The following is a 27,769-nucleotide window of genomic DNA, read 5'->3' on the forward strand; positions in this document are numbered from 1 at the left end:
ATGGCATCACACTAGGACCTGTCCTCTCTGTGCCCTTCCCCCCACCGTACAAGCCATCAGCCGGCACAGTGTCTTGACACAAGCGTGAGGTGCACAGCACAGTCCACCTTTGGGCGCCTTTGTGAGGATCGGGCGAGTGGGTCACGCAGAGGAACTCCACCTGCAGGACCGCAGCCTTAGCCTGAACTCTGCCGCCTGCCCCAAACCCCGACGGACGCTCCGGTTGCCTCACCAAGCCAAAAGGCAGTGAAGGGGTAATGGCTCCCTGTCTGGCCTGGGCCTCTAATCAGAAACCACGGGGACTTCTGCTGTTCAGCTCTGAGACGCAGACCCCCGAGGGGTTTCGTCTGAAGCGGGAACCAGGCCCACGCAGACACAACGCCGTGAGCTCACGGGGCCTACGCCAGCGCAGACACCTAACCCTAGGATGCGAGCTGGCAGCCACGCCGTGCGAGAGCCCGGCCATTGACCCAGGACCTCCGATTGACGGACGCCCAACGAATGCGGAGAAGGGAACGAGCCCCAAGGCGAGAGGCTCTCACACGCTGACGCCCTGGGCTGGTGTTTGGACGAGTGTGACCAAGGGGAAGCTGTCCCTCACTCCTGCCGTCCCTGGGGAAGACAACGTGCTGGACCTCAGTTTCGATGAGAACGACGGTAGTGAGTTCTCACTCATTTTGTTCAGATTTTCCAAGGAATGCATATGAGGGAGTCATCATCGATCCGAGCACATTCTGGGAACCTGGAACAAGTCAGAGGACAGGCTGGCCGGCTCAGCGGGTGAGCCCATCGCCTCCGAGTCCGCCAGCAGCCTGGAGAATCCAGAGCCAAGCCACCGAGCGAGAGGAACAGTCGATCCACCCTTAGAGCACGAGCCCGCATGCCACTGGGGACACGCGGACAGACAGCCTCTAAGGCAGGTCCACGAGAGCCCAGGGCCAAAGGCAGAACTGGCGACAACGTAAGGCTTACCGTCCTGAGCCACCCACGGGCACCGTGCGCATCCTGGGCCACACTACTTCCGCCGTTCCCTCGCACCTCGGCTCATCAAAGGACACGAAGGTCTTCTCTCTCTGTGGCCGGCAGCGAGCTTCGCACGGCACTTGCCCCTGACAAGGGTAGAGACATCACACGCCTGCTTGAGAAACGTACCCAGGGGGTCAGATAACAAGATCCAGGCCAGAGTTTCCCCCGGGGTCACCTGCCATCTGCTTGTCCTCTACCTCTATCCCTTACGGGTGACCGAAGGCGTGTGTGACACCACGAGTGGAGGCAGGTATGCAGGACTGGGCGTGCGCGCGTGCGCCCGTGCGTGTGTGTTCGTGTGCGGAGACCTCGGCACCTGAAAAAGCATGCCGTCCGCACAGACGCCTGGCCTCGTGCCCCACCACCCGATGCAGGAGACCGGTGACTTCCAAAGCGGGAACGCCAACTTTGACCTCTGGAGGCTGCTCAAATTGGCCACGAGCTCCCTCTCTGAGAACCACTCCTTCTGAGCAAAGGGCACCGAGAAGCTACAGACAGCCTCGCGCCGACCGTGGACGTGATGTCAACGTGGACATCGTGTCCCCACGAGCCGCCTCAGGTGAACCGCACGTGACGGAAATGCGGCTGCCAGCAGAGCAAAATGACTGACAGGAAAGCTGGCCGCACGGGGACACGGGCAGCAGAACACAAGCAGCCCGTCTTCAACTGAAGTGGCCAAACGACTTCAGACCGGGCTCCGGTTTGGCCTCACTAAGCCCAAAGGCCCTCAGCGGGCCGGCAGGAGACCCCACTGGAACGGGTGGTCTTCAGCCACCACGACCCAGGGTAAAACCCGACTCAAACCACAGCAAATTCCCGCCCGGGCACCTGGCACCTGGCATTTCCACAGCCAGCGGGTTGCCGGCTGGCCTGCTGGCCTTCTAGGAAACGTTCAAGCCCCTGCCTGCCTGCTCCAAACAAGCAGCATCCTCACGCCTGCAAAACAAGTCCCCCTCGTTGGAGCCCCCAACACTGCGGCTGCACGAGGGCCAGGGAGCCTCACGCGGGACGGCCCTAAGGGAATTCTGACTGTGCATGAGTCGACCCCATCCCATTCAACCTCTGACCCCTTCCCTTTGGCCCCCTGACACCACAGACGATCTCACAGAGAGGACAAACGCTTCCTCCACGAAGACAAGACAAACAAGCAAACGAGGACACAGCTCCCACACAAGGAGACGTGGTCCTCCTCCACGCTAGACGTCTGTCCCCGGGGCAGGGCGCCTAGGATCGCAGCACTCTCGGTCTCGGCCACGCCCACAGGCTTCCACAAAGGAATCCCAACCCCTGCCAGGAGGATGTCAGCCACCCGGCCCAGGAAAAGCAAACTCTCCTGGAGTAACGCTTTCACCTTGGAAGCTCCGTGCCCGAGGGGGCAAAGGGGCAGACAGAACGTTCGCCTAAGCAATGTGGAGCAGAGGTGGCTGGCGGGCAGTCGTGGGCCTCTCGATCTCTTCAAGGCACCAGGAAGAGAACCACTGAGCGCCACTCCTCAGGAAGTGAGATGCCACCTACCGTAAAGGTCCTCTACCTCAGCGCATCCTCACGGACCCCGAAGCCTTCCCTGGCAGGCACCAGGCGGCAGCCCCCTTAGGGCCCAACGGCACCCCTGGCAAGCCCACGGCAGAGGCTGGAACACAACCAGGCGGTACAGCCTATGGAAGCCCGTGGAATCACGCTACGACCGGTCCTCTCCGTGCCCTACCCTCCCTGTCCACCGCGTCAGCCACCACAGTGTCTTGATCTCAGTGCTGGGTCCACATCGCAGCCGATCTTGGGCCCCCTTTGTGTCGACCGGGTGACGAGGTGCAATACAAGAGCTGCCAACGGCAGCACTGGGGCCTAGTTCCTCGGACCCCGCCCCCAAACCCACGGGCCGATCAAACCTCCTCACCGAGCAGCAAGGCAAGAACAGCTACTGCTACTTGCCTGGCCGAAACAGGGGCTCCGACCAGAAACCAGGGAAGAGTCTGCCGTTCGCCTTCGAGACACAGACCCCCGGGGCTACGTCTCAAGCCAGAACCTGGCCAACACATACTCCCTGCCGGGAACTCCCTGGGCCTGTGGCAACGCCACCCTCTCCGACTCTACAACTGGGATGCCACCGGGCCGCCACGCCAGCAGCGGCTGGCCATTCGACCAAGCCCCTCCGATTCGTGAACGCCCAACTAAAGCGGTCAAACTACTGATGCAAAGACGGGAGACCCTAGGACGCTGACGCCCTGGTGGTGGCTGCACGAGCGTGATCAACGAGAAGCTGTCCCTCACTCCTGTCAACCTTGGGGAAGACAAGGTGCTGGACCTCAGTTTCGATGAGAACGACGGTAGTGAGTTCTCACTCATTGTGTTCAGATTTCCAAGGAATGCATTTGAGGGAGTCATCATCGATCCGAGCACCTTCTGGGCAGCTGGAAGTTGTCACAAGGGAGGCTGGGTGGCGCAGCGGGTGAGCCCATCACCTCAGAGGCCGCCAGCAGCCTGGAGAATCCAGGATCCAAGCCAACGAGCAAGGGGAACTCTCCATCCACCCTTAGAGCGTGACCCCGCATGCCCCTGGGGACACGCGGACAAGAAGCCTCCAAGGCCGCTCCACGAATCCTAAAGCCAACGGCATCAGCTGGGCGCAAAGGAATTCTTACCGTCCTAAGCGATCCACGGGGCCGGCGCGCACCGTAAGCCACGCCTCTTCCGGGATTCCCTCGCATCTCCGCTCAACGGAGGACAGGCAGCTCTTCTCTTCCTGGTCGACGGCAAGCTTTGCACGGAGATTCCACCTGAGAAGTGCAGACAAATCACATGGCTGCTTGAGAAACGTAGCCAGGGTCTTAGGGAACAAGATCCAGGCCAAGGATTCCCCCGGGGCAAGCCCTGCATCTTCCTGCCCTCTACCTCTTTCCCTCAGCCACGACGGAAGGCGTGTGTGTGTGACACCACCAGGGCGGGACGGTGTGCAGCTAGGTGCGTGTGCGTGTCTTTGGGTGCGGAGGCCGAAGCCCCTGAAAAGGCTCGTCTTCCGCACAGACCCCCTGGCCTCAAGCCCTGCCACACGACGGCGGAGGACCGGTGACTTCCCAAGAAACGACGCCAACTTTGACCCCTACTGGTCAGGCGGCTGACCTCTAGGGAAGGCTGCTCCACTAGGCCCCAGACTCCCTCTGTCACAGCCACTCCTTCTGACCAACGGAAAACGAGACGCTAGCAGGCACACGCTCCGCCCGATTGCGGATGCTAAGGCTAGCTGGACCTTGGGTCCCCGCAAGCCGCCCCACGTGAACCGCACTTGAGGCGAACGCAGTGGCCACCGCCGTAACTAAACCGCCGACTCGAGGGCCTCCACCACGGGGACACGGGCTATAGGGAAGAAGCAGCCCATCTCAATCTGGAGTGGCCCCGCCACTTCAGGCCAGGTACCTCTTCGACCTAACTAATACGAAATGCCCACCGCGGGCCAGCAGGAAACCCGCCGGGAGGTGGAGGTCTACGGCCACCATGACCCACGCTAAAACCCGACTGAACCTCGAGCAAATTCCCATCCAGGGCCCTGGCATTTCCACAGCCGGCCGCTCTTTGGAACCTGGCCTTCCGGGAATCGGTCAACACACGGCTGCCCCGTCCAAAGCAGCACCCCCGGGCCTTCAAAACAAGTCCCCCAAGAGGTGCCTGGAACACTACACACACATCGGGGAGAAGTGAGCCTCAGGGAGGTCAGCCATGCAGGAATTTTGACTTTGCCTAACTCGACCCACCAGCTTCAACCGTTGACGCCTTCTTCGACACCTCTTACACCACAAACGACCTCCCATGGCTCAAAGGCTGGCTTCACCCAGGAAGACGAGAGCAAGACTTAAACTAGGACACGCACTCCACGCAAGGAGACGTGGACGTTTCCCAAGCTACACGTCTCTCCGGGGCAGTGCGCCTCGGGTCACAGCAACAGCCCCCGTCTCTGGCACGCCCACGGGCTTCCACAGATACGGCTAAAGTCCTCCGAGGGGGAATGATCCAACTGTGCCAGGAAAAGTGGACCAGCCTGGAGGTACACTTTCTCCTTGCAAACTCCGTGCCCAAGATCAGAGGGCAGAGGATCAGAGACAACGTTCGCCTAAGGACTCCATGAGCAGCGGTGGCCGGCCCGCAGTCCCGAGCCAGTGGCCCTCTTCAAGGGACCAGGAAGGGAACCATTTGGCGCCACCACTCTGGAACAGACATGCCACCCACCACAAGGGTCACCTACCACAGTGCATACACACGGGCCCGCAAGCCTTCTCTGGTACGCACCAAGTGGCAGCCCCGTCAGAGCCAGGAGACATCCCTGACAAGCCCATGACGGCACTTGGAACACAACGAGACAGTCCGTCCCCTGGAAGCCCATGGCATCACACTAGGACCTGTCCTCTCTGTGCCCTTCCCCCCACCGTACAAGCCATCAGCCGGCACAGCGTCTTGACACAAGCGTGAGGTGCACAGCACAGTCCACCTTTGGGCGCCTTTGTGAGGATCGGGCGAGTGGGTCACGCAGAGGAACTCCACCTGCAGGACCGCAGCCTTAGCCTGAACTCTGCCGCCTGCCCCAAACCCCGACGGACGCTCCGGTTGCCTCACCAAGCCAAAAGGCAGTGAAGGGGTAATGGCTCCCTGTCTGGCCTGGGCCTCTAATCAGAAACCACGGGGACTTCTGCTGTTCAGCTCTGAGACGCAGACCCCCGAGGGGTTTCGTCTGAAGCGGGAACCAGGCCCACGCAGACACAACGCCGTGAGCTCACGGGGCCTACGCCAGCGCAGACACCTAACCCTAGGATGCGAGCTGGCAGCCACGCCGTGCGAGAGCCCGGCCATTGACCCAGGACCTCCGATTGACGGACGCCCAACGAATGCGGAGAAGGGAACGAGCCCCAAGGCGAGAGGCTCTCACACGCTGACGCCCTGGGCTGGTGTTTGGACGAGTGTGACCAAGGGGAAGCTGTCCCTCACTCCTGCCGTCCCTGGGGAAGACAACGTGCTGGACCTCAGTTTCGATGAGAACGACGGTAGTGAGTTCTCACTCATTTTGTTCAGATTTTCCAAGGAATGCATATGAGGGAGTCATCATCGATCCGAGCACATTCTGGGAACCTGGAACAAGTCAGAGGACAGGCTGGCCGGCTCAGCGGGTGAGCCCATCGCCTCCGAGTCCGCCAGCAGCCTGGAGAATCCAGAGCCAAGCCACCGAGCGAGAGGAACAGTCGATCCACCCTTAGAGCACGAGCCCGCATGCCACTGGGGACACGCGGACAGACAGCCTCTAAGGCAGGTCCACGAGAGCCCAGGGCCAAAGGCAGAACTGGCGACAACGTAAGGCTTACCGTCCTGAGCCACCCACGGGCACCGTGCGCATCCTGGGCCACACTACTTCCGCCGTTCCCTCGCACCTCGGCTCATCAAAGGACACGAAGGTCTTCTCTCTCTGTGGCCGGCAGCGAGCTTCGCACGGCACTTGCCCCTGACAAGGGTAGAGACATCACACGCCTGCTTGAGAAACGTACCCAGGGGGTCAGATAACAAGATCCAGGCCAGAGTTTCCCCCGGGGTCACCTGCCATCTGCTTGTCCTCTACCTCTATCCCTTACGGGTGACCGAAGGCGTGTGTGACACCACGAGTGGAGGCAGGTATGCAGGACTGGGCGTGCGCGCGTGCGCCCGTGCGTGTGTGTTCGTGTGCGGAGACCTCGGCACCTGAAAAAGCATGCCGTCCGCACAGACGCCTGGCCTCGTGCCCCACCACCCGATGCAGGAGACCGGTGACTTCCAAAGCGGGAACGCCAACTTTGACCTCTGGAGGCTGCTCAAATTGGCCACGAGCTCCCTCTCTGAGAACCACTCCTTCTGAGCAAAGGGCACCGAGAAGCTACAGACAGCCTCGCGCCGACCGTGGACGTGATGTCAACGTGGACATCGTGTCCCCACGAGCCGCCTCAGGTGAACCGCACGTGACGGAAATGCGGCTGCCAGCAGAGCAAAATGACTGACAGGAAAGCTGGCCGCACGGGGACACGGGCAGCAGAACACAAGCAGCCCGTCTTCAACTGAAGTGGCCAAACGACTTCAGACCGGGCTCCGGTTTGGCCTCACTAAGCCCAAAGGCCCTCAGCGGGCCGGCAGGAGACCCCACTGGAACGGGTGGTCTTCAGCCACCACGACCCAGGGTAAAACCCGACTCAAACCACAGCAAATTCCCGCCCGGGCACCTGGCACCTGGCATTTCCACAGCCAGCGGGTTGCCGGCTGGCCTGCTGGCCTTCTAGGAAACGTTCAAGCCCCTGCCTGCCTGCTCCAAACAAGCAGCATCCTCACGCCTGCAAAACAAGTCCCCCTCGTTGGAGCCCCCAACACTGCGGCTGCACGAGGGCCAGGGAGCCTCACGCGGGACGGCCCTAAGGGAATTCTGACTGTGCATGAGTCGACCCCACCCCATTCAACCTCTGACCCCTTCCCTTTGGCCCCCTGACACCACAGACGATCTCACAGAGAGGACAAACGCTTCCTCCACGAAGACAAGACAAACAAGCAAACGAGGACACAGCTCCCACACAAGGAGACGTGGTCCTCCTCCACGCTAGACGTCTGTCCCCGGGGCAGGGCGCCTAGGATCGCAGCACTCTCGGTCTCGGCCACGCCCACAGGCTTCCACAAAGGAATCCCAACCCCTGCCAGGAGGATGTCAGCCACCCGGCCCAGGAAAAGCAAACTCTCCTGGAGTAACGCTTTCACCTTGGAAGCTCCGTGCCCGAGGGGGCAAAGGGGCAGACAGAACGTTCGCCTAAGCAATGTGGAGCAGAGGTGGCTGGCGGGCAGTCGTGGGCCTCTCGATCTCTTCAAGGCACCAGGAAGAGAACCACTGAGCGCCACTCCTCAGGAAGTGAGATGCCACCTACCGTAAAGGTCCTCTACCTCAGCGCATCCTCACGGACCCCGAAGCCTTCCCTGGCAGGCACCAGGCGGCAGCCCCCTTAGGGCCCAACGGCACCCCTGGCAAGCCCACGGCAGAGGCTGGAACACAACCAGGCGGTACAGCCTATGGAAGCCCGTGGAATCACGCTACGACCGGTCCTCTCCGTGCCCTACCCTCCCTGTCCACCGCGTCAGCCACCACAGTGTCTTGATCTCAGTGCTGGGTCCACATCGCAGCCGATCTTGGGCCCCCTTTGTGTCGACCGGGTGACGAGGTGCAATACAAGAGCTGCCAACGGCAGCACTGGGGCCTAGTTCCTCGGACCCCGCCCCCAAACCCACGGGCCGATCAAACCTCCTCACCGAGCAGCAAGGCAAGAACAGCTACTGCTACTTGCCTGGCCGAAACAGGGGCTCCGACCAGAAACCAGGGAAGAGTCTGCCGTTCGCCTTCGAGACACAGACCCCCGGGGCTACGTCTCAAGCCAGAACCTGGCCAACACATACTCCCTGCCGGGAACTCCCTGGGCCTGTGGCAACGCCACCCTCTCCGACTCTACAACTGGGATGCCACCGGGCCGCCACGCCAGCAGCGGCTGGCCATTCGACCAAGCCCCTCCGATTCGTGAACGCCCAACTAAAGCGGTCAAACTACTGATGCAAAGACGGGAGACCCTAGGACGCTGACGCCCTGGTGGTGGCTGCACGAGCGTGATCAACGAGAAGCTGTCCCTCACTCCTGTCAACCTTGGGGAAGACAAGGTGCTGGACCTCAGTTTCGATGAGAACGACGGTAGTGAGTTCTCACTCATTGTGTTCAGATTTCCAAGGAATGCATTTGAGGGAGTCATCATCGATCCGAGCACCTTCTGGGCAGCTGGAAGTTGTCACAAGGGAGGCTGGGTGGCGCAGCGGGTGAGCCCATCACCTCAGAGGCCGCCAGCAGCCTGGAGAATCCAGGATCCAAGCCAACGAGCAAGGGGAACTCTCCATCCACCCTTAGAGCGTGACCCCGCATGCCCCTGGGGACACGCGGACAAGAAGCCTCCAAGGCCGCTCCACGAATCCTAAAGCCAACGGCATCAGCTGGGCGCAAAGGAATTCTTACCGTCCTAAGCGATCCACGGGGCCGGCGCGCACCGTAAGCCACGCCTCTTCCGGGATTCCCTCGCATCTCCGCTCAACGGAGGACAGGCAGCTCTTCTCTTCCTGGTCGACGGCAAGCTTTGCACGGAGATTCCACCTGAGAAGTGCAGACAAATCACATGGCTGCTTGAGAAACGTAGCCAGGGTCTTAGGGAACAAGATCCAGGCCAAGGATTCCCCCGGGGCAAGCCCTGCATCTTCCTGCCCTCTACCTCTTTCCCTCAGCCACGACGGAAGGCGTGTGTGTGTGACACCACCAGGGCGGGACGGTGTGCAGCTAGGTGCGTGTGCGTGTCTTCGGGTGCGGAGGCCGAAGCCCCTGAAAAGGCTCGTCTTCCGCACAGACCCCCTGGCCTCAAGCCCTGCCACACGACGGCGGAGGACCGGTGACTTCCCAAGAAACGACGCCAACTTTGACCCCTACTGGTCAGGCAGCTGACCTCTAGGGAAGGCTGCTCCACTAGGCCCCAGACTCCCTCTGTCACAGCCACTCCTTCTGACCAACGGAAAACGAGACGCTAGCAGGCACACGCTCCGCCCGATTGCGGATGCTAAGGCTAGCTGGACCTTGGGTCCCCGCAAGCCGCCCCACGTGAACCGCACTTGAGGCGAACGCAGTGGCCACCGCCGTAACTAAACCGCCGACTCGAGGGCCTCCACCACGGGGACACGGGCTATAGGGAAGAAGCAGCCCATCTCAATCTGGAGTGGCCCCGCCACTTCAGGCCAGGTACCTCTTCGACCTAACTAATACGAAATGCCCACCGCGGGCCAGCAGGAAACCCGCCGGGAGGTGGAGGTCTACGGCCACCATGACCCACGCTAAAACCCGACTGAACCTCGAGCAAATTCCCATCCAGGGCCCTGGCATTTCCACAGCCGGCCGCTCTTTGGAACCTGGCCTTCCGGGAATCGGTCAACACACGGCTGCCCCGTCCAAAGCAGCACCCCCGGGCCTTCAAAACAAGTCCCCCAAGAGGTGCCTGGAACACTACACACACATCGGGGAGAAGTGAGCCTCAGGGAGGTCAGCCATGCAGGAATTTTGACTTTGCCTAACTCGACCCACCAGCTTCAACCGTTGACGCCTTCTTCGACACCTCTTACACCACAAACGACCTCCCATGGCTCAAAGGCTGGCTTCACCCAGGAAGACGAGAGCAAGACTTAAACTAGGACACGCACTCCACGCAAGGAGACGTGGACGTTTCCCAAGCTACACGTCTCTCCGGGGCAGTGCGCCTCGGGTCACAGCAACAGCCCCCGTCTCTGGCACGCCCACGGGCTTCCACAGATACGGCTAAAGTCCTCCGAGGGGGAATGATCCAACTGTGCCAGGAAAAGTGGACCAGCCTGGAGGTACACTTTCTCCTTGCAAACTCCGTGCCCAAGATCAGAGGGCAGAGGATCAGAGACAACGTTCGCCTAAGGACTCCATGAGCAGCGGTGGCCGGCCCGCAGTCCCGAGCCAGTGGCCCTCTTCAAGGGACCAGGAAGGGAACCATTTGGCGCCACCACTCTGGAACAGACATGCCACCCACCACAAGGGTCACCTACCACAGTGCATACACACGGGCCCGCAAGCCTTCTCTGGTACGCACCAAGTGGCAGCCCCGTCAGAGCCAGGAGACATCCCTGACAAGCCCATGACGGCACTTGGAACACAACGAGACAGTCCGTCCCCTGGAAGCCCATGGCATCACACTAGGACCTGTCCTCTCTGTGCCCTTCCCCCCACCGTACAAGCCATCAGCCGGCACAGCGTCTTGACACAAGCGTGAGGTGCACAGCACAGTCCACCTTTGGGCGCCTTTGTGAGGATCGGGCGAGTGGGTCACGCAGAGGAACTCCACCTGCAGGACCGCAGCCTTAGCCTGAACTCTGCCGCCTGCCCCAAACCCCGACGGACGCTCCGGTTGCCTCACCAAGCCAAAAGGCAGTGAAGGGGTAATGGCTCCCTGTCTGGCCTGGGCCTCTAATCAGAAACCACGGGGACTTCTGCTGTTCAGCTCTGAGACGCAGACCCCCGAGGGGTTTCGTCTGAAGCGGGAACCAGGCCCACGCAGACACAACGCCGTGAGCTCACGGGGCCTACGCCAGCGCCGACACCTAACCCTAGGATGCGAGCTGGCAGCCACGCCGTGCGAGAGCCAGGCCATTCACCCAGGACCTCCGATTGACGGACGCCCAACGAATGCGGAGAAGGGAACGAGCCCCAAGGCGAGAGGCTCTCACACGCTGACGCCCTGGGCTGGTGTTTGGACGAGTGTGACCAAGGGGAAGCTGTCCCTCACTCCTGCCGTCCCTGGGGAAGACAACGTGCTGGACCTCAGTTTCGATGAGAACGACGGTAGTGAGTTCTCACTCATTTTGTTCAGATTTTCCAAGGAATGCATATGAGGGAGTCATCATCGATCCGAGCACATTCTGGGAACCTGGAACAAGTCAGAGGACAGGCTGGCCGGCTCAGCGGGTGAGCCCATCGCCTCCGAGTCCGCCAGCAGCCTGGAGAATCCAGAGCCAAGCCACCGAGCGAGAGGAACAGTCGATCCACCCTTAGAGCACGAGCCCGCATGCCACTGGGGACACGCGGACAGACAGCCTCTAAGGCAGGTCCACGAGAGCCCAGGGCCAAAGGCAGAACTGGCGACAACGTAAGGCTTACCGTCCTGAGCCACCCACGGGCACCGTGCGCATCCTGGGCCACACTACTTCCGCCGTTCCCTCGCACCTCGGCTCATCAAAGGACACGAAGGTCTTCTCTCTCTGTGGCCGGCAGCGAGCTTCGCACGGCACTTGCCCCTGACAAGGGTAGAGACATCACACGCCTGCTTGAGAAACGTACCCAGGGGGTCAGATAACAAGATCCAGGCCAGAGTTTCCCCCGGGGTCACCTGCCATCTGCTTGTCCTCTACCTCTATCCCTTACGGGTGACCGAAGGCGTGTGTGACACCACGAGTGGAGGCAGGTATGCAGGACTGGGCGTGCGCGCGTGCGCCCGTGCGTGTGTGTTCGTGTGCGGAGACCTCGGCACCTGAAAAAGCATGCCGTCCGCACAGACGCCTGGCCTCGTGCCCCACCACCCGATGCAGGAGACCGGTGACTTCCAAAGCGGGAACGCCAACTTTGACCTCTGGAGGCTGCTCAAATTGGCCACGAGCTCCCTCTCTGAGAACCACTCCTTCTGAGCAAAGGGCACCGAGAAGCTACAGACAGCCTCGCGCCGACCGTGGATGTGATGTCAACGTGGACATCGTGTCCCCACGAGCCGCCTCAGGTGAACCGCACGTGACGGAAATGCGGCTGCCAGCAGAGCAAAATGACTGACAGGAAAGCTGGCCGCACGGGGACACGGGCAGCAGAACACAAGCAGCCCGTCTTCAACTGAAGTGGCCAAACGACTTCAGACCGGGCTCCGGTTTGGCCTCACTAAGCCCAAAGGCCCTCAGCGGGCCGGCAGGAGACCCCACTGGAACGGGTGGTCTTCAGCCACCACGACCCAGGGTAAAACCCGACTCAAACCACAGCAAATTCCCGCCCGGGCACCTGGCACCTGGCATTTCCACAGCCAGCGGGTTGCCGGCTGGCCTGCTGGCCTTCTAGGAAACGTTCAAGCCCCTGCCTGCCTGCTCCAAACAAGCAGCATCCTCACGCCTGCAAAACAAGTCCCCCTCGTTGGAGCCCCCAACACTGCGGCTGCACGAGGGCCAGGGAGCCTCACGCGGGACGGCCCTAAGGGAATTCTGACTGTGCATGAGTCGACCCCACCCCATTCAACCTCTGACCCCTTCCCTTTGGCCCCCTGACACCACAGACGATCTCACAGAGAGGACAAACGCTTCCTCCACGAAGACAAGACAAACAAGCAAACGAGGACACAGCTCCCACACAAGGAGACGTGGTCCTCCTCCACGCTAGACGTCTGTCCCCGGGGCAGGGCGCCTAGGATCGCAGCACTCTCGGTCTCGGCCACGCCCACAGGCTTCCACAAAGGAATCCCAACCCCTGCCAGGAGGATGTCAGCCACCCGGCCCAGGAAAAGCAAACTCTCCTGGAGTAACGCTTTCACCTTGGAAGCTCCGTGCCCGAGGGGGCAAAGGGGCAGACAGAACGTTCGCCTAAGCAATGTGGAGCAGAGGTGGCTGGCGGGCAGTCGTGGGCCTCTCGATCTCTTCAAGGCACCAGGAAGAGAACCACTGAGCGCCACTCCTCAGGAAGTGAGATGCCACCTACCGTAAAGGTCCTCTACCTCAGCGCATCCTCACGGACCCCGAAGCCTTCCCTGGCAGGCACCAGGCGGCAGCCCCCTTAGGGCCCAACGGCACCCCTGGCAAGCCCACGGCAGAGGCTGGAACACAACCAGGCGGTACAGCCTATGGAAGCCCGTGGAATCACGCTACGACCGGTCCTCTCCGTGCCCTACCCTCCCTGTCCACCGCGTCAGCCACCACAGTGTCTTGATCTCAGTGCTGGGTCCACATCGCAGCCGATCTTGGGCCCCCTTTGTGTCGACCGGGTGACGAGGTGCAATACAAGAGCTGCCAACGGCAGCACTGGGGCCTAGTTCCTCGGACCCCGCCCCCAAACCCACGGGCCGATCAAACCTCCTCACCGAGCAGCAAGGCAAGAACAGCTACTGCTACTTGCCTGGCCGAAACAGGGGCTCCGACCAGAAACCAGGGAAGAGTCTGCCGTTCGCCTTCGAGACACAGACCCCCGGGGCTACGTCTCAAGCCAGAACCTGGCCAACACATACTCCCTGCCGGGAACTCCCTGGGCCTGTGGCAACGCCACCCTCTCCGACTCTACAACTGGGATGCCACCGGGCCGCCACGCCAGCAGCGGCTGGCCATTCGACCAAGCCCCTCCGATTCGTGAACGCCCAACTAAAGCGGTCAAACTACTGATGCAAAGACGGGAGACCCTAGGATGCTGACGCCCTGGTGGTGGCTGCACGAGCGTGATCAACGAGAAGCTGTCCCTCACTCCTGTCAACCTTGGGGAAGACAAGGTGCTGGACCTCAGTTTCGATGAGAACGACGGTAGTGAGTTCTCACTCATTGTGTTCAGATTTCCAAGGAATGCATTTGAGGGAGTCATCATCGATCCGAGCACCTTCTGGGCAGCTGGAAGTTGTCACAAGGGAGGCTGGGTGGCGCAGCGGGTGAGCCCATCACCTCAGAGGCCGCCAGCAGCCTGGAGAATCCAGGATCCAAGCCAACGAGCAAGGGGAACTCTCCATCCACCCTTAGAGCGTGACCCCGCATGCCCCTGGGGACACGCGGACAAGAAGCCTCCAAGGCCGCTCCACGAATCCTAAAGCCAACGGCATCAGCTGGGCGCAAAGGAATTCTTACCGTCCTAAGCGATCCACGGGGCCGGCGCGCACCGTAAGCCACGCCTCTTCCGGGATTCCCTCGCATCTCCGCTCAACGGAGGACAGGCAGCTCTTCTCTTCCTGGTCGACGGCAAGCTTTGCACGGAGATTCCACCTGAGAAGTGCAGACAAATCACATGGCTGCTTGAGAAACGTAGCCAGGGTCTTAGGGAACAAGATCCAGGCCAAGGATTCCCCCGGGGCAAGCCCTGCATCTTCCTGCCCTCTACCTCTTTCCCTCAGCCACGACGGAAGGCGTGTGTGTGTGACACCACCAGGGCGGGACGGTGTGCAGCTAGGTGCGTGTGCGTGTCTTCGGGTGCGGAGGCCGAAGCCCCTGAAAAGGCTCGTCTTCCGCACAGACCCCCTGGCCTCAAGCCCTGCCACACGACGGCGGAGGACCGGTGACTTCCCAAGAAACGACGCCAACTTTGACCCCTACTGGTCAGGCGGCTGACCTCTAGGGAAGGCTGCTCCACTAGGCCCCAGACTCCCTCTGTCACAGCCACTCCTTCTGACCAACGGAAAACGAGACGCTAGCAGGCACACGCTCCGCCCGATTGCGGATGCTAAGGCTAGCTGGACCTTGGGTCCCCGCAAGCCGCCCCACGTGAACCGCACTTGAGGCGAACGCAGTGGCCACCGCCGTAACTAAACCGCCGACTCGAGGGCCTCCACCACGGGGACACGGGCTATAGGGAAGAAGCAGCCCATCTCAATCTGAAGTGGCCCCGCCACTTCAGGCCAGGTACCTCTTCGACCTAACTAATACGAAATGCCCACCGCGGGCCAGCAGGAAACCCGCCGGGAGGTGGAGGTCTACGGCCACCATGACCCACGCTAAAACCCGACTGAACCTCGAGCAAATTCCCATCCAGGGCCCTGGCATTTCCACAGCCGGCCGCTCTTTGGAACCTGGCCTTCCGGGAATCGGTCAACACACGGCTGCCCCGTCCAAAGCAGCACCCCCGGGCCTTCAAAACAAGTCCCCCAAGAGGTGCCTGGAACACTACACACACATCGGGGAGAAGTGAGCCTCAGGGAGGTCAGCCATGCAGGAATTTTGACTTTGCCTAACTCGACCCACCAGCTTCAACCGTTGACGCCTTCTTCGACACCTCTTACACCACAAACGACCTCCCATGGCTCAAAGGCTGGCTTCACCCAGGAAGACGAGAGCAAGACTTAAACTAGGACACGCACTCCACGCAAGGAGACGTGGACGTTTCCCAAGCTACACGTCTCTCCGGGGCAGTGCGCCTCGGGTCACAGCAACAGCCCCCGTCTCTGGCACGCCCACGGGCTTCCACAGATACGGCTAAAGTCCTCCGAGGGGGAATGATCCAACTGTGCCAGGAAAAGTGGACCAGCCTGGAGGTACACTTTCTCCTTGCAAACTCCGTGCCCAAGATCAGAGGGCAGAGGATCAGAGACAACGTTCGCCTAAGGACTCCATGAGCAGCGGTGGCCGGCCCGCAGTCCCGAGCCAGTGGCCCTCTTCAAGGGACCAGGAAGGGAACCATTTGGCGCCACCACTCTGGAACAGACATGCCACCCACCACAAGGGTCACCTACCACAGTGCATACACACGGGCCCGCAAGCCTTCTCTGGTACGCACCAAGTGGCAGCCCCGTCAGAGCCAGGAGACATCCCTGACAAGCCCATGACGGCACTTGGAACACAACGAGACAGTCCGTCCCCTGGAAGCCCATGGCATCACACTAGGACCTGTCCTCTCTGTGCCCTTCCCCCCACCGTACAAGCCATCAGCCGGCACAGCGTCTTGACACAAGCGTGAGGTGCACAGCACAGTCCACCTTTGGGCGCCTTTGTGAGGATCCGGCGAGTGGGTCACGCAGAGGAACTCCACCTGCAGGACCGCAGCCTTAGCCTGAACTCTGCCGCCTGCCCCAAACCCCGACGGACGCTCCGGTTGCCTCACCAAGCCAAAAGGCAGTGAAGGGGTAATGGCTCCCTGTCTGGCCTGGGCCTCTAATCAGAAACCACGGGGACTTCTGCTGTTCAGCTCTGAGACGCAGACCCCCGAGGGGTTTCGTCTGAAGCGGGAACCAGGCCCACGCAGACACAACGCCGTGAGCTCACGGGGCCTACGCCAGCGCCGACACCTAACCCTAGGATGCGAGCTGGCAGCCACGCCGTGCGAGAGCCAGGCCATTCACCCAGGACCTCCGATTGACGGACGCCCAACGAATGCGGAGAAGGGAACGAGCCCCAAGGCGAGAGGCTCTCACACGCTGACGCCCTGGGCTGGTGTTTGGACGAGTGTGACCAAGGGGAAGCTGTCCCTCACTCCTGCCGTCCCTGGGGAAGACAACGTGCTGGACCTCAGTTTCGATGAGAACGACGGTAGTGAGTTCTCACTCATTTTGTTCAGATTTTCCAAGGAATGCATATGAGGGAGTCATCATCGATCCGAGCACATTCTGGGAACCCGGAACAAGTCAGAGGACAGGCTGGCCGGCTCAGCGGGTGAGCCCATCGCCTCCGAGTCCGCCAGCAGCCTGGAGAATCCAGAGCCAAGCCACCGAGCGAGAGGAACAGTCGATCCACCCTTAGAGCACGAGCCCGCATGCCACTGGGGACACGCGGACAGACAGCCTCTAAGGCAGGTCCACGAGAGCCCAGGGCCAAAGGCAGAACTGGCGACAACGTAAGGCTTACCGTCCTGAGCCACCCACGGGCACCGTGCGCATCCTGGGCCACACTACTTCCGCCGTTCCCTCGCACCTCGGCTCATCAAAGGACACGAAGGTCTTCTCTCTCTGTGGCCGGCAGCGAGCTTCGCACGGCACTTGCCCCTGACAAGGGTAGAGACATCACACGCCTGCTTGAGAAACGTACCCAGGGGGTCAGATAACAAGATCCAGGCCAGAGTTTCCCCCGGGGTCACCTGCCATCTGCTTGTCCTCTACCTCTATCCCTTACGGGTGACCGAAGGCGTGTGTGACACCACGAGTGGAGGCAGGTATGCAGGACTGGGCGTGCGCGCCTGCGCCCGTGCGTGTGTGTTCGTGTGCGGAGACCTCGGCACCTGAAAAAGCATGCCGTCCGCACAGACGCCTGGCCTCGTGCCCCACCACCCGATGCAGGAGACCGGTGACTTCCAAAGCGGGAACGCCAACTTTGACCTCTGGAGGCTGCTCAAATTGGCCACGAGCTCCCTCTCTGAGAACCACTCCTTCTGAGCAAAGGGCACCGAGAAGCTACAGACAGCCTCGCGCCGACCGTGGATGTGATGTCAACGTGGACATCGTGTCCCCACGAGCCGCCTCAGGTGAACCGCACGTGACGGAAATGCGGCTGCCAGCAGAGCAAAATGACTGACAGGAAAGCTGGCCGCACGGGGACACGGGCAGCAGAACACAAGCAGCCCGTCTTCAACTGAAGTGGCCAAACGACTTCAGACCGGGCTCCGGTTTGGCCTCACTAAGCCCAAAGGCCCTCAGCGGGCCGGCAGGAGACCCCACTGGAACGGGTGGTCTTCAGCCACCACGACCCAGGGTAAAACCCGACTCAAACCACAGCAAATTCCCGCCCGGGCACCTGGCACCTGGCATTTCCACAGCCAGCGGGTTGCCGGCTGGCCTGCTGGCCTTCTAGGAAACGTTCAAGCCCCTGCCTGCCTGCTCCAAACAAGCAGCATCCTCACGCCTGCAAAACAAGTCCCCCTCGTTGGAGCCCCCAACACTGCGGCTGCACGAGGGCCAGGGAGCCTCACGCGGGACGGCCCTAAGGGAATTCTGACTGTGCATGAGTCGACCCCACCCCATTCAACCTCTGACCCCTTCCCTTTGGCCCCCTGACACCACAGACGATCTCACAGAGAGGACAAACGCTTCCTCCACGAAGACAAGACAAACAAGCAAACGAGGACACAGCTCCCACACAAGGAGACGTGGTCCTCCTCCACGCTAGACGTCTGTCCCCGGGGCAGGGCGCCTAGGATCGCAGCACTCTCGGTCTCGGCCACGCCCACAGGCTTCCACAAAGGAATCCCAACCCCTGCCAGGAGGATGTCAGCCACCCGGCCCAGGAAAAGCAAACTCTCCTGGAGTAACGCTTTCACCTTGGAAGCTCCGTGCCCGAGGGGGCAAAGGGGCAGACAGAACGTTCGCCTAAGCAATGTGGAGCAGAGGTGGCTGGCGGGCAGTCGTGGGCCTCTCGATCTCTTCAAGGCACCAGGAAGAGAACCACTGAGCGCCACTCCTCAGGAAGTGAGATGCCACCTACCGTAAAGGTCCTCTACCTCAGCGCATCCTCACGGACCCCGAAGCCTTCCCTGGCAGGCACCAGGCGGCAGCCCCCTTAGGGCCCAACGGCACCCCTGGCAAGCCCACGGCAGAGGCTGGAACACAACCAGGCGGTACAGCCTATGGAAGCCCGTGGAATCACGCTACGACCGGTCCTCTCCGTGCCCTACCCTCCCTGTCCACCGCGTCAGCCACCACAGTGTCTTGATCTCAGTGCTGGGTCCACATCGCAGCCGATCTTGGGCCCCCTTTGTGTCGACCGGGTGACGAGGTGCAATACAAGAGCTGCCAACGGCAGCACTGGGGCCTAGTTCCTCGGACCCCGCCCCCAAACCCACGGGCCGATCAAACCTCCTCACCGAGCAGCAAGGCAAGAACAGCTACTGCTACTTGCCTGGCCGAAACAGGGGCTCCGACCAGAAACCAGGGAAGAGTCTGCCGTTCGCCTTCGAGACACAGACCCCCGGGGCTACGTCTCAAGCCAGAACCTGGCCAACACATACTCCCTGCCGGGAACTCCCTGGGCCTGTGGCAACGCCACCCTCTCCGACTCTACAACTGGGATGCCACCGGGCCGCCACGCCAGCAGCGGCTGGCCATTCGACCAAGCCCCTCCGATTCGTGAACGCCCAACTAAAGCGGTCAAACTACTGATGCAAAGACGGGAGACCCTAGGACGCTGACGCCCTGGTGGTGGCTGCACGAGCGTGATCAACGAGAAGCTGTCCCTCACTCCTGTCAACCTTGGGGAAGACAAGGTGCTGGACCTCAGTTTCGATGAGAACGACGGTAGTGAGTTCTCACTCATTGTGTTCAGATTTCCAAGGAATGCATTTGAGGGAGTCATCATCGATCCGAGCACCTTCTGGGCAGCTGGAAGTTGTCACAAGGGAGGCTGGGTGGCGCAGCGGGTGAGCCCATCACCTCAGAGGCCGCCAGCAGCCTGGAGAATCCAGGATCCAAGCCAACGAGCAAGGGGAACTCTCCATCCACCCTTAGAGCGTGACCCCGCATGCCCCTGGGGACACGCGGACAAGAAGCCTCCAAGGCCGCTCCACGAATCCTAAAGCCAACGGCATCAGCTGGGTGCAAAGGAATTCTTACCGTCCTAAGCGATCCACGGGGCCGGCGCGCACCGTAAGCCACGCCTCTTCCGGGATTCCCTCGCATCTCCGCTCAACGGAGGACAGGCAGCTCTTCTCTTCCTGGTCGACGGCAAGCTTTGCACGGAGATTCCACCTGAGAAGTGCAGACAAATCACATGGCTGCTTGAGAAACGTAGCCAGGGTCTTAGGGAACAAGATCCAGGCCAAGGATTCCCCCGGGGCAAGCCCTGCATCTTCCTGCCCTCTACCTCTTTCCCTCAGCCACGACGGAAGGCGTGTGTGTGTGACACCACCAGGGCGGGACGGTGTGCAGCTAGGTGCGTGTGCGTGTCTTCGGGTGCGGAGGCCGAAGCCCCTGAAAAGGCTCGTCTTCCGCACAGACCCCCTGGCCTCAAGCCCTGCCACACGACGGCGGAGGACCGGTGACTTCCCAAGAAACGACGCCAACTTTGACCGCTACTGGTCAGGCGGCTGACCTCTAGGGAAGGCTGCTCCACTAGGCCCCAGACTCCCTCTGTCACAGCCACTCCTTCTGACCAACGGAAAACGAGACGCTAGCAGGCACACGCTCCGCCCGATTGCGGATGCTAAGGCTAGCTGGACCTTGGGTCCCCGCAAGCCGCCCCACGTGAACCGCACTTGAGGCGAACGCAGTGGCCACCGCCGTAACTAAACCGCCGACTCGAGGGCCTCCACCACGGGGACACGGGCTATAGGGAAGAAGCAGCCCATCTCAATCTGAAGTGGCCCCGCCACTTCAGGCCAGGTACCTCTTCGACCTAACTAATACGAAATGCCCACCGCGGGCCAGCAGGAAACCCGCCGGGAGGTGGAGGTCTACGGCCACCATGACCCACGCTAAAACCCGACTGAACCTCGAGCAAATTCCCATCCAGGGCCCTGGCATTTCCACAGCCGGCCGCTCTTTGGAACCTGGCCTTCCGGGAATCGGTCAACACACGGCTGCCCCGTCCAAAGCAGCACCCCCGGGCCTTCAAAACAAGTCCCCCAAGAGGTGCCTGGAACACTACACACACATCGGGGAGAAGTGAGCCTCAGGGAGGTCAGCCATGCAGGAATTTTGACTTTGCCTAACTCGACCCACCAGCTTCAACCGTTGACGCCTTCTTCGACACCTCTTACACCACAAACGACCTCCCATGGCTCAAAGGCTGGCTTCACCCAGGAAGACGAGAGCAAGACTTAAACTAGGACACGCACTCCACGCAAGGAGACGTGGACGTTTCCCAAGCTACACGTCTCTCCGGGGCAGTGCGCCTCGGGTCACAGCAACAGCCCCCGTCTCTGGCACGCCCACGGGCTTCCACAGATACGGCTAAAGTCCTCCGAGGGGGAATGATCCAACTGTGCCAGGAAAAGTGGACCAGCCTGGAGGTACACTTTCTCCTTGCAAACTCCGTGCCCAAGATCAGAGGGCAGAGGATCAGAGACAACGTTCGCCTAAGGACTCCATGAGCAGCGGTGGCCGGCCCGCAGTCCCGAGCCAGTGGCCCTCTTCAAGGGACCAGGAAGGGAACCATTTGGCGCCACCACTCTGGAACAGACATGCCACCCACCACAAGGGTCACCTACCACAGTGCATACACACGGGCCCGCAAGCCTTCTCTGGTACGCACCAAGTGGCAGCCCCGTCAGAGCCAGGAGACATCCCTGACAAGCCCATGACGGCACTTGGAACACAACGAGACAGTCCGTCCCCTGGAAGCCCATGGCATCACACTAGGACCTGTCCTCTCTGTGCCCTTCCCCCCACCGTACAAGCCATCAGCCGGCACAGTGTCTTGACACAAGCGTGAGGTGCACAGCACAGTCCACCTTTGGGCGCCTTTGTGAGGATCGGGCGAGTGGGTCACGCAGAGGAACTCCACCTGCGGGACCGCAGCCTTAGCCTGAACTCTGCCGCCTGCCCCAAACCCCGACGGACGCTCCGGTTGCCTCACCAAGCCAAAAGGCAGTGAAGGGGTAATGGCTCCCTGTCTGGCCTGGGCCTCTAATCAGAAACCACGGGGACTTCTGCTGTTCAGCTCTGAGACGCAGACCCCCGAGGGGTTTCGTCTGAAGCGGGAACCAGGCCCACGCAGACACAACGCCGTGAGCTCACGGGGCCTACGCCAGCGCCGACACCTAACCCTAGGATGCGAGCTGGCAGCCACGCCGTGCGAGAGCCAGGCCATTCACCCAGGACCTCCGATTGACGGACGCCCAACGAATGCGGAGAAGGGAACGAGCCCCAAGGCGAGAGGCTCTCACACGCTGACGCCCTGGGCTGGTGTTTGGACGAGTGTGACCAAGGGGAAGCTGTCCCTCACTCCTGCCGTCCCTGGGGAAGACAACGTGCTGGACCTCAGTTTCGATGAGAACGACGGTAGTGAGTTCTCACTCATTTTGTTCAGATTTTCCAAGGAATGCATATGAGGGAGTCATCATCGATCCGAGCACATTCTGGGAACCTGGAACAAGTCAGAGGACAGGCTGGCCGGCTCAGCGGGTGAGCCCATCGCATCCGAGTCCGCCAGCAGCCTGGAGAATCCAGAGCCAAGCCACCGAGCGAGAGGAACAGTCGATCCACCCTTAGAGCACGAGCCCGCATGCCACTGGGGACACGCGGACAGACAGCCTCTAAGGCAGGTCCACGAGAGCCCAGGGCCAAAGGCAGAACTGGCGACAACGTAAGGCTTACCGTCCTGAGCCACCCACGGGCACCGTGCGCATCCTGGGCCACACTACTTCCGCCGTTCCCTCGCACCTCGGCTCATCAAAGGACACGAAGGTCTTCTCTCTCTGTGGCCGGCAGCGAGCTTCGCACGGCACTTGCCCCTGACAAGGGTAGAGACATCACACGCCTGCTTGAGAAACGTACCCAGGGGGTCAGATAACAAGATCCAGGCCAGAGTTTCCCCCGGGGTCACCTGCCATCTGCTTGTCCTCTACCTCTATCCCTTACGGGTGACCGAAGGCGTGTGTGACACCACGAGTGGAGGCAGGTATGCAGGACTGGGCGTGCGCGCCTGCGCCCGTGCGTGTGTGTTCGTGTGCGGAGACCTCGGCACCTGAAAAAGCATGCCGTCCGCACAGACGCCTGGCCTCGTGCCCCACCACCCGATGCAGGAGACCGGTGACTTCCAAAGCGGGAACGCCAACTTTGACCTCTGGAGGCTGCTCAAATTGGCCACGAGCTCCCTCTCTGAGAACCACTCCTTCTGAGCAAAGGGCACCGAGAAGCTACAGACAGCCTCGCGCCGACCGTGGATGTGATGTCAACGTGGACATCGTGTCCCCACGAGCCGCCTCAGGTGAACCGCACGTGACGGAAATGCGGCTGCCAGCAGAGCAAAATGACTGACAGGAAAGCTGGCCGCACGGGGACACGGGCAGCAGAACACAAGCAGCCCGTCTTCAACTGAAGTGGCCAAACGACTTCAGACCGGGCTCCGGTTTGGCCTCACTAAGCCCAAAGGCCCTCAGCGGGCCGGCAGGAGACCCCACTGGAACGGGTGGTCTTCAGCCACCACGACCCAGGGTAAAAGCCGACTCAAACCACAGCAAATTCCCGCCCGGGCACCTGGCACCTGGCATTTCCACAGCCAGCGGGTTGCCGGCTGGCCTGCTGGCCTTCCAGGAAACGTTCAAGCCCCTGCCTGCCTGCTCCAAACAAGCAGCATCCTCACGCCTGCAAAACAAGTCCCCCTCGTTGGAGCCCCCAACACTGCGGCTGCACGAGGGCCAGGGAGCCTCACGCGGGACGGCCCTAAGGGAATTCTGACTGTGCATGAGTCGACCCCACCCCATTCAACCTCTGACCCCTTCCCTTTGGCCCCCTGACACCACAGACGATCTCACAGAGAGGACAAACGCTTCCTCCACGAAGACAAGACAAACAAGCAAACGAGGACACAGCTCCCACACAAGGAGACGTGGTCCTCCTCCACGCTAGACGTCTGTCCCCGGGGCAGGGCGCCTAGGATCGCAGCACTCTCGGTCTCGGCCACGCCCACAGGCTTCCACAAAGGAATCCCAACCCCTGCCAGGAGGATGTCAGCCACCCGGCCCAGGAAAAGCAAACTCTCCTGGAGTAACGCTTTCACCTTGGAAGCTCCGTGCCCGAGGGGGCAAAGGGGCAGACAGAACGTTCGCCTAAGCAATGTGGAGCAGAGGTGGCTGGCGGGCAGTCGTGGGCCTCTCGATCTCTTCAAGGCACCAGGAAGAGAACCACTGAGCGCCACTCCTCAGGAAGTGAGATGCCACCTACCGTAAAGGTCCTCTACCTCAGCGCATCCTCACGGACCCCGAAGCCTTCCCTGGCAGGCACCAGGCGGCAGCCCCCTTAGGGCCCAACGGCACCCCTGGCAAGCCCACGGCAGAGGCTGGAACACAACCAGGCGGTACAGCCTATGGAAGCCCGTGGAATCACGCTACGACCGGTCCTCTCCGTGCCCTACCCTCCCTGTCCACCGCGTCAGCCACCACAGTGTCTTGATCTCAGTGCTGGGTCCACATCGCAGCCGATCTTGGGCCCCCTTTGTGTCGACCGGGTGACGAGGTGCAATACAAGAGCTGCCAACGGCAGCACTGGGGCCTAGTTCCTCGGACCCCGCCCCCAAACCCACGGGCCGATCAAACCTCCTCACCGAGCAGCAAGGCAAGAACAGCTACTGCTACTTGCCTGGCCGAAACAGGGGCTCCGACCAGAAACCAGGGAAGAGTCTGCCGTTCGCCTTCGAGACACAGACCCCCGGGGCTACGTCTCAAGCCAGAACCTGGCCAACACATACTCCCTGCCGGGAACTCCCTGGGCCTGTGGCAACGCCACCCTCTCCGACTCTACAACTGGGATGCCACCGGGCCGCCACGCCAGCAGCAGCTGGCCATTCGACCAAGCCCCTCCGATTCGTGAACGCCCAACTAAAGCGGTCAAACTACTGATGCAAAGACGGGAGACCCTAGGACGCTGACGCCCTGGTGGTGGCTGCACGAGCGTGATCAACGAGAAGCTGTCCCTCACTCCTGTCAACCTTGGGGAAGACAAGGTGCTGGACCTCAGTTTCGATGAGAACGACGGTAGTGAGTTCTCACTCATTGTGTTCAGATTTCCAAGGAATGCATTTGAGGGAGTCATCATCGATCCGAGCACCTTCTGGGCAGCTGGAAGTTGTCACAAGGGAGGCTGGGTGGCGCAGCGGGTGAGCCCATCACCTCAGAGGCCGCCAGCAGCCTGGAGAATCCAGGATCCAAGCCAACGAGCAAGGGGAACTCTCCATCCACCCTTAGAGCGTGACCCCGCATGCCCCTGGGGACACGCGGACAAGAAGCCTCCAAGGCCGCTCCACGAATCCTAAAGCCAACGGCATCAGCTGGGTGCAAAGGAATTCTTACCGTCCTAAGCGATCCACGGGGCCGGCGCGCACCGTAAGCCACGCCTCTTCCGGGATTCCCTCGCATCTCCGCTCAACGGAGGACAGGCAGCTCTTCTCTTCCTGGTCGACGGCAAGCTTTGCACGGAGATTCCACCTGAGAAGTGCAGACAAATCACATGGCTGCTTGAGAAACGTAGCCAGGGTCTTAGGGAACAAGATCCAGGCCAAGGATTCCCCCGGGGCAAGCCCTGCATCTTCCTGCCCTCTACCTCTTTCCCTCAGCCACGACGGAAGGCGTGTGTGTGTGACACCACCAGGGCGGGACGGTGTGCAGCTAGGTGCGTGTGCGTGTCTTCGGGTGCGGAGGCCGAAGCCCCTGAAAAGGCTCGTCTTCCGCACAGACCCCCTGGCCTCAAGCCCTGCCACACGACGGCGGAGGACCGGTGACTTCCCAAGAAACGACGCCAACTTTGACCGCTACTGGTCAGGCGGCTGACCTCTAGGGAAGGCTGCTCCACTAGGCCCCAGACTCCCTCTGTCACAGCCACTCCTTCTGACCAACGGAAAACGAGACGCTAGCAGGCACACGCTCCGCCCGATTGCGGATGCTAAGGCTAGCTGGACCTTGGGTCCCCGCAAGCCGCCCCACGTGAACCGCACTTGAGGCGAACGCAGTGGCCACCGCCGTAACTAAACCGCCGACTCGAGGGCCTCCACCACGGGGACACGGGCTATAGGGAAGAAGCAGCCCATCTCAATCTGAAGTGGCCCCGCCACTTCAGGCCAGGTACCTCTTCGACCTAACTAATACGAAATGCCCACCACGGGCCAGCAGGAAACCCGCCGGGAGGTGGAGGTCTACGGCCACCATGACCCACGCTAAAACCCGACTGAACCTCGAGCAAATTCCCATCCAGGGCCCTGGCATTTCCACAGCCGGCCGCTCTTTGGAACCTGGCCTTCCGGGAATCGGTCAACACACGGCTGCCCCGTCCAAAGCAGCACCCCCGGGCCTTCAAAACAAGTCCCCCAAGAGGTGCCTGGAACACTACACACACATCGGGGAGAAGTGAGCCTCAGGGAGGTCAGCCATGCAGGAATTTTGACTTTGCCTAACTCGACCCACCAGCTTCAACCGTTGACGCCTTCTTCGACACCTCTTACACCACAAACGACCTCCCATGGCTCAAAGGCTGGCTTCACCCAGGAAGACGAGAGCAAGACTTAAACTAGGACACGCACTCCACGCAAGGAGACGTGGACGTTTCCCAAGCTACACGTCTCTCCGGGGCAGTGCGCCTCGGGTCACAGCAACAGCCCCCGTCTCTGGCACGCCCACGGGCTTCCACAGATACGGCTAAAGTCCTCCGAGGGGGAATGATCCAACTGTGCCAGGAAAAGTGGACCAGCCTGGAGGTACACTTTCTCCTTGCAAACTCCGTGCCCAAGATCAGAGGGCAGAGGATCAGAGACAACGTTCGCCTAAGGACTCCATGAGCAGCGGTGGCCGGCCCGCAGTCCCGAGCCAGTGGCCCTCTTCAAGGGACCAGGAAGGGAACCATTTGGCGCCACCACTCTGGAACAGACATGCCACCCACCACAAGGGTCACCTACCACAGTGCATACACACGGGCCCGCAAGCCTTCTCTGGTACGCACCAAGTGGCAGCCCCGTCAGAGCCAGGAGACATCCCTGACAAGCCCATGACGGCACTTGGAACACAACGAGACAGTCCGTCCCCTGGAAGCCCATGGCATCACACTAGGACCTGTCCTCTCTGTGCCCTTCCCCCCACCGTACAAGCCATCAGCCGGCACAGCGTCTTGACACAAGCGTGAGGTGCACAGCACAGTCCACCTTTGGGCGCCTTTGTGAGGATCGGGCGAGTGGGTCACGCAGAGGAACTCCACCTGCAGGACCGCAGCCTTAGCCTGAACTCTGCCGCCTGCCCCAAACCCCGACGGACGCTCCGGTTGCCTCACCAAGCCAAAAGGCAGTGAAGGGGTAATGGCTCCCTGTCTGGCCTGGGCCTCTAATCAGAAACCACGGGGACTTCTGCTGTTCAGCTCTGAGACGCAGACCCCCGAGGGGTTTCGTCTGAAGCGGGAACCAGGCCCACGCAGACACAACGCCGTGAGCTCACGGGGCCTATGCCAGCGCCGACACCTAACCCTAGGATGCGAGCTGGCAGCCACGCCGTGCGAGAGCCAGGCCATTCACCCAGGACCTCCGATTGACGGACGCCCAACGAATGCGGAGAAGGGAACGAGCCCCAAGGCGAGAGGCTCTCACACGCTGACGCCCTGGGCTGGTGTTTGGACGAGTGTGACCAAGGGGAAGCTGTCCCTCACTCCTGCCGTCCCTGGGGAAGACAACGTGCTGGACCTCAGTTTCGATGAGAACGACGGTAGTGAGTTCTCACTCATTTTGTTCAGATTTTCCAAGGAATGCATATGAGGGAGTCATCATCGATCCGAGCACATTCTGGGAACCCGGAACAAGTCAGAGGACAGGCTGGCCGGCTCAGCGGGTGAGCCCA

At 61.2% G+C, this 27,769-nt stretch overlaps 11 non-coding genes across 11 annotated transcripts; all 11 read right to left on the reverse strand.

The window, feature by feature from the left end:
• Positions 1-631: 631 nt before the first annotated feature.
• LOC131406590 (small nucleolar RNA SNORD116) lies at positions 632-725 on the reverse strand. The gene has a single exon (XR_009220227.1). It is a non-coding gene; the product is annotated as a small nucleolar RNA SNORD116 (small nucleolar RNA).
• A 2,599-nt stretch (positions 726-3,324) lies between these two features.
• LOC131406641 (small nucleolar RNA SNORD116) lies at positions 3,325-3,417 on the reverse strand. The gene has a single exon (XR_009220274.1). It is a non-coding gene; the product is annotated as a small nucleolar RNA SNORD116 (small nucleolar RNA).
• A 2,610-nt stretch (positions 3,418-6,027) lies between these two features.
• LOC131406591 (small nucleolar RNA SNORD116) lies at positions 6,028-6,121 on the reverse strand. Its single transcript, XR_009220228.1, has one exon. It is a non-coding gene; the product is annotated as a small nucleolar RNA SNORD116 (small nucleolar RNA).
• A 2,599-nt stretch (positions 6,122-8,720) lies between these two features.
• LOC131406643 (small nucleolar RNA SNORD116) lies at positions 8,721-8,813 on the reverse strand. Its single transcript, XR_009220276.1, has one exon. It is a non-coding gene; the product is annotated as a small nucleolar RNA SNORD116 (small nucleolar RNA).
• A 2,610-nt stretch (positions 8,814-11,423) lies between these two features.
• On the reverse strand, positions 11,424-11,517 carry LOC131406592 (small nucleolar RNA SNORD116). The gene has a single exon (XR_009220229.1). It is a non-coding gene; the product is annotated as a small nucleolar RNA SNORD116 (small nucleolar RNA).
• Positions 11,518-14,116: 2,599 nt separating this feature from the next.
• Positions 14,117-14,209, reverse strand: LOC131406645 (small nucleolar RNA SNORD116). The gene has a single exon (XR_009220277.1). It is a non-coding gene; the product is annotated as a small nucleolar RNA SNORD116 (small nucleolar RNA).
• A 2,610-nt stretch (positions 14,210-16,819) lies between these two features.
• On the reverse strand, positions 16,820-16,913 carry LOC131406593 (small nucleolar RNA SNORD116). The gene has a single exon (XR_009220230.1). It is a non-coding gene; the product is annotated as a small nucleolar RNA SNORD116 (small nucleolar RNA).
• Positions 16,914-19,512: 2,599 nt separating this feature from the next.
• LOC131406646 (small nucleolar RNA SNORD116) lies at positions 19,513-19,605 on the reverse strand. The gene has a single exon (XR_009220278.1). It is a non-coding gene; the product is annotated as a small nucleolar RNA SNORD116 (small nucleolar RNA).
• A 2,610-nt stretch (positions 19,606-22,215) lies between these two features.
• On the reverse strand, positions 22,216-22,309 carry LOC131406594 (small nucleolar RNA SNORD116). The gene has a single exon (XR_009220231.1). It is a non-coding gene; the product is annotated as a small nucleolar RNA SNORD116 (small nucleolar RNA).
• A 2,599-nt stretch (positions 22,310-24,908) lies between these two features.
• LOC131406647 (small nucleolar RNA SNORD116) lies at positions 24,909-25,001 on the reverse strand. The gene has a single exon (XR_009220279.1). It is a non-coding gene; the product is annotated as a small nucleolar RNA SNORD116 (small nucleolar RNA).
• A 2,610-nt stretch (positions 25,002-27,611) lies between these two features.
• On the reverse strand, positions 27,612-27,705 carry LOC131406597 (small nucleolar RNA SNORD116). Its single transcript, XR_009220232.1, has one exon. It is a non-coding gene; the product is annotated as a small nucleolar RNA SNORD116 (small nucleolar RNA).
• Between the last annotated feature and the right edge of the window lie 64 nt (positions 27,706-27,769).

Source organism: Diceros bicornis, chromosome 5 (assembly GCF_020826845.1).
Source record: "Diceros bicornis minor isolate mBicDic1 chromosome 5, mDicBic1.mat.cur, whole genome shotgun sequence".
NCBI lineage: Eukaryota > Metazoa > Chordata > Mammalia > Perissodactyla > Rhinocerotidae > Diceros > Diceros bicornis.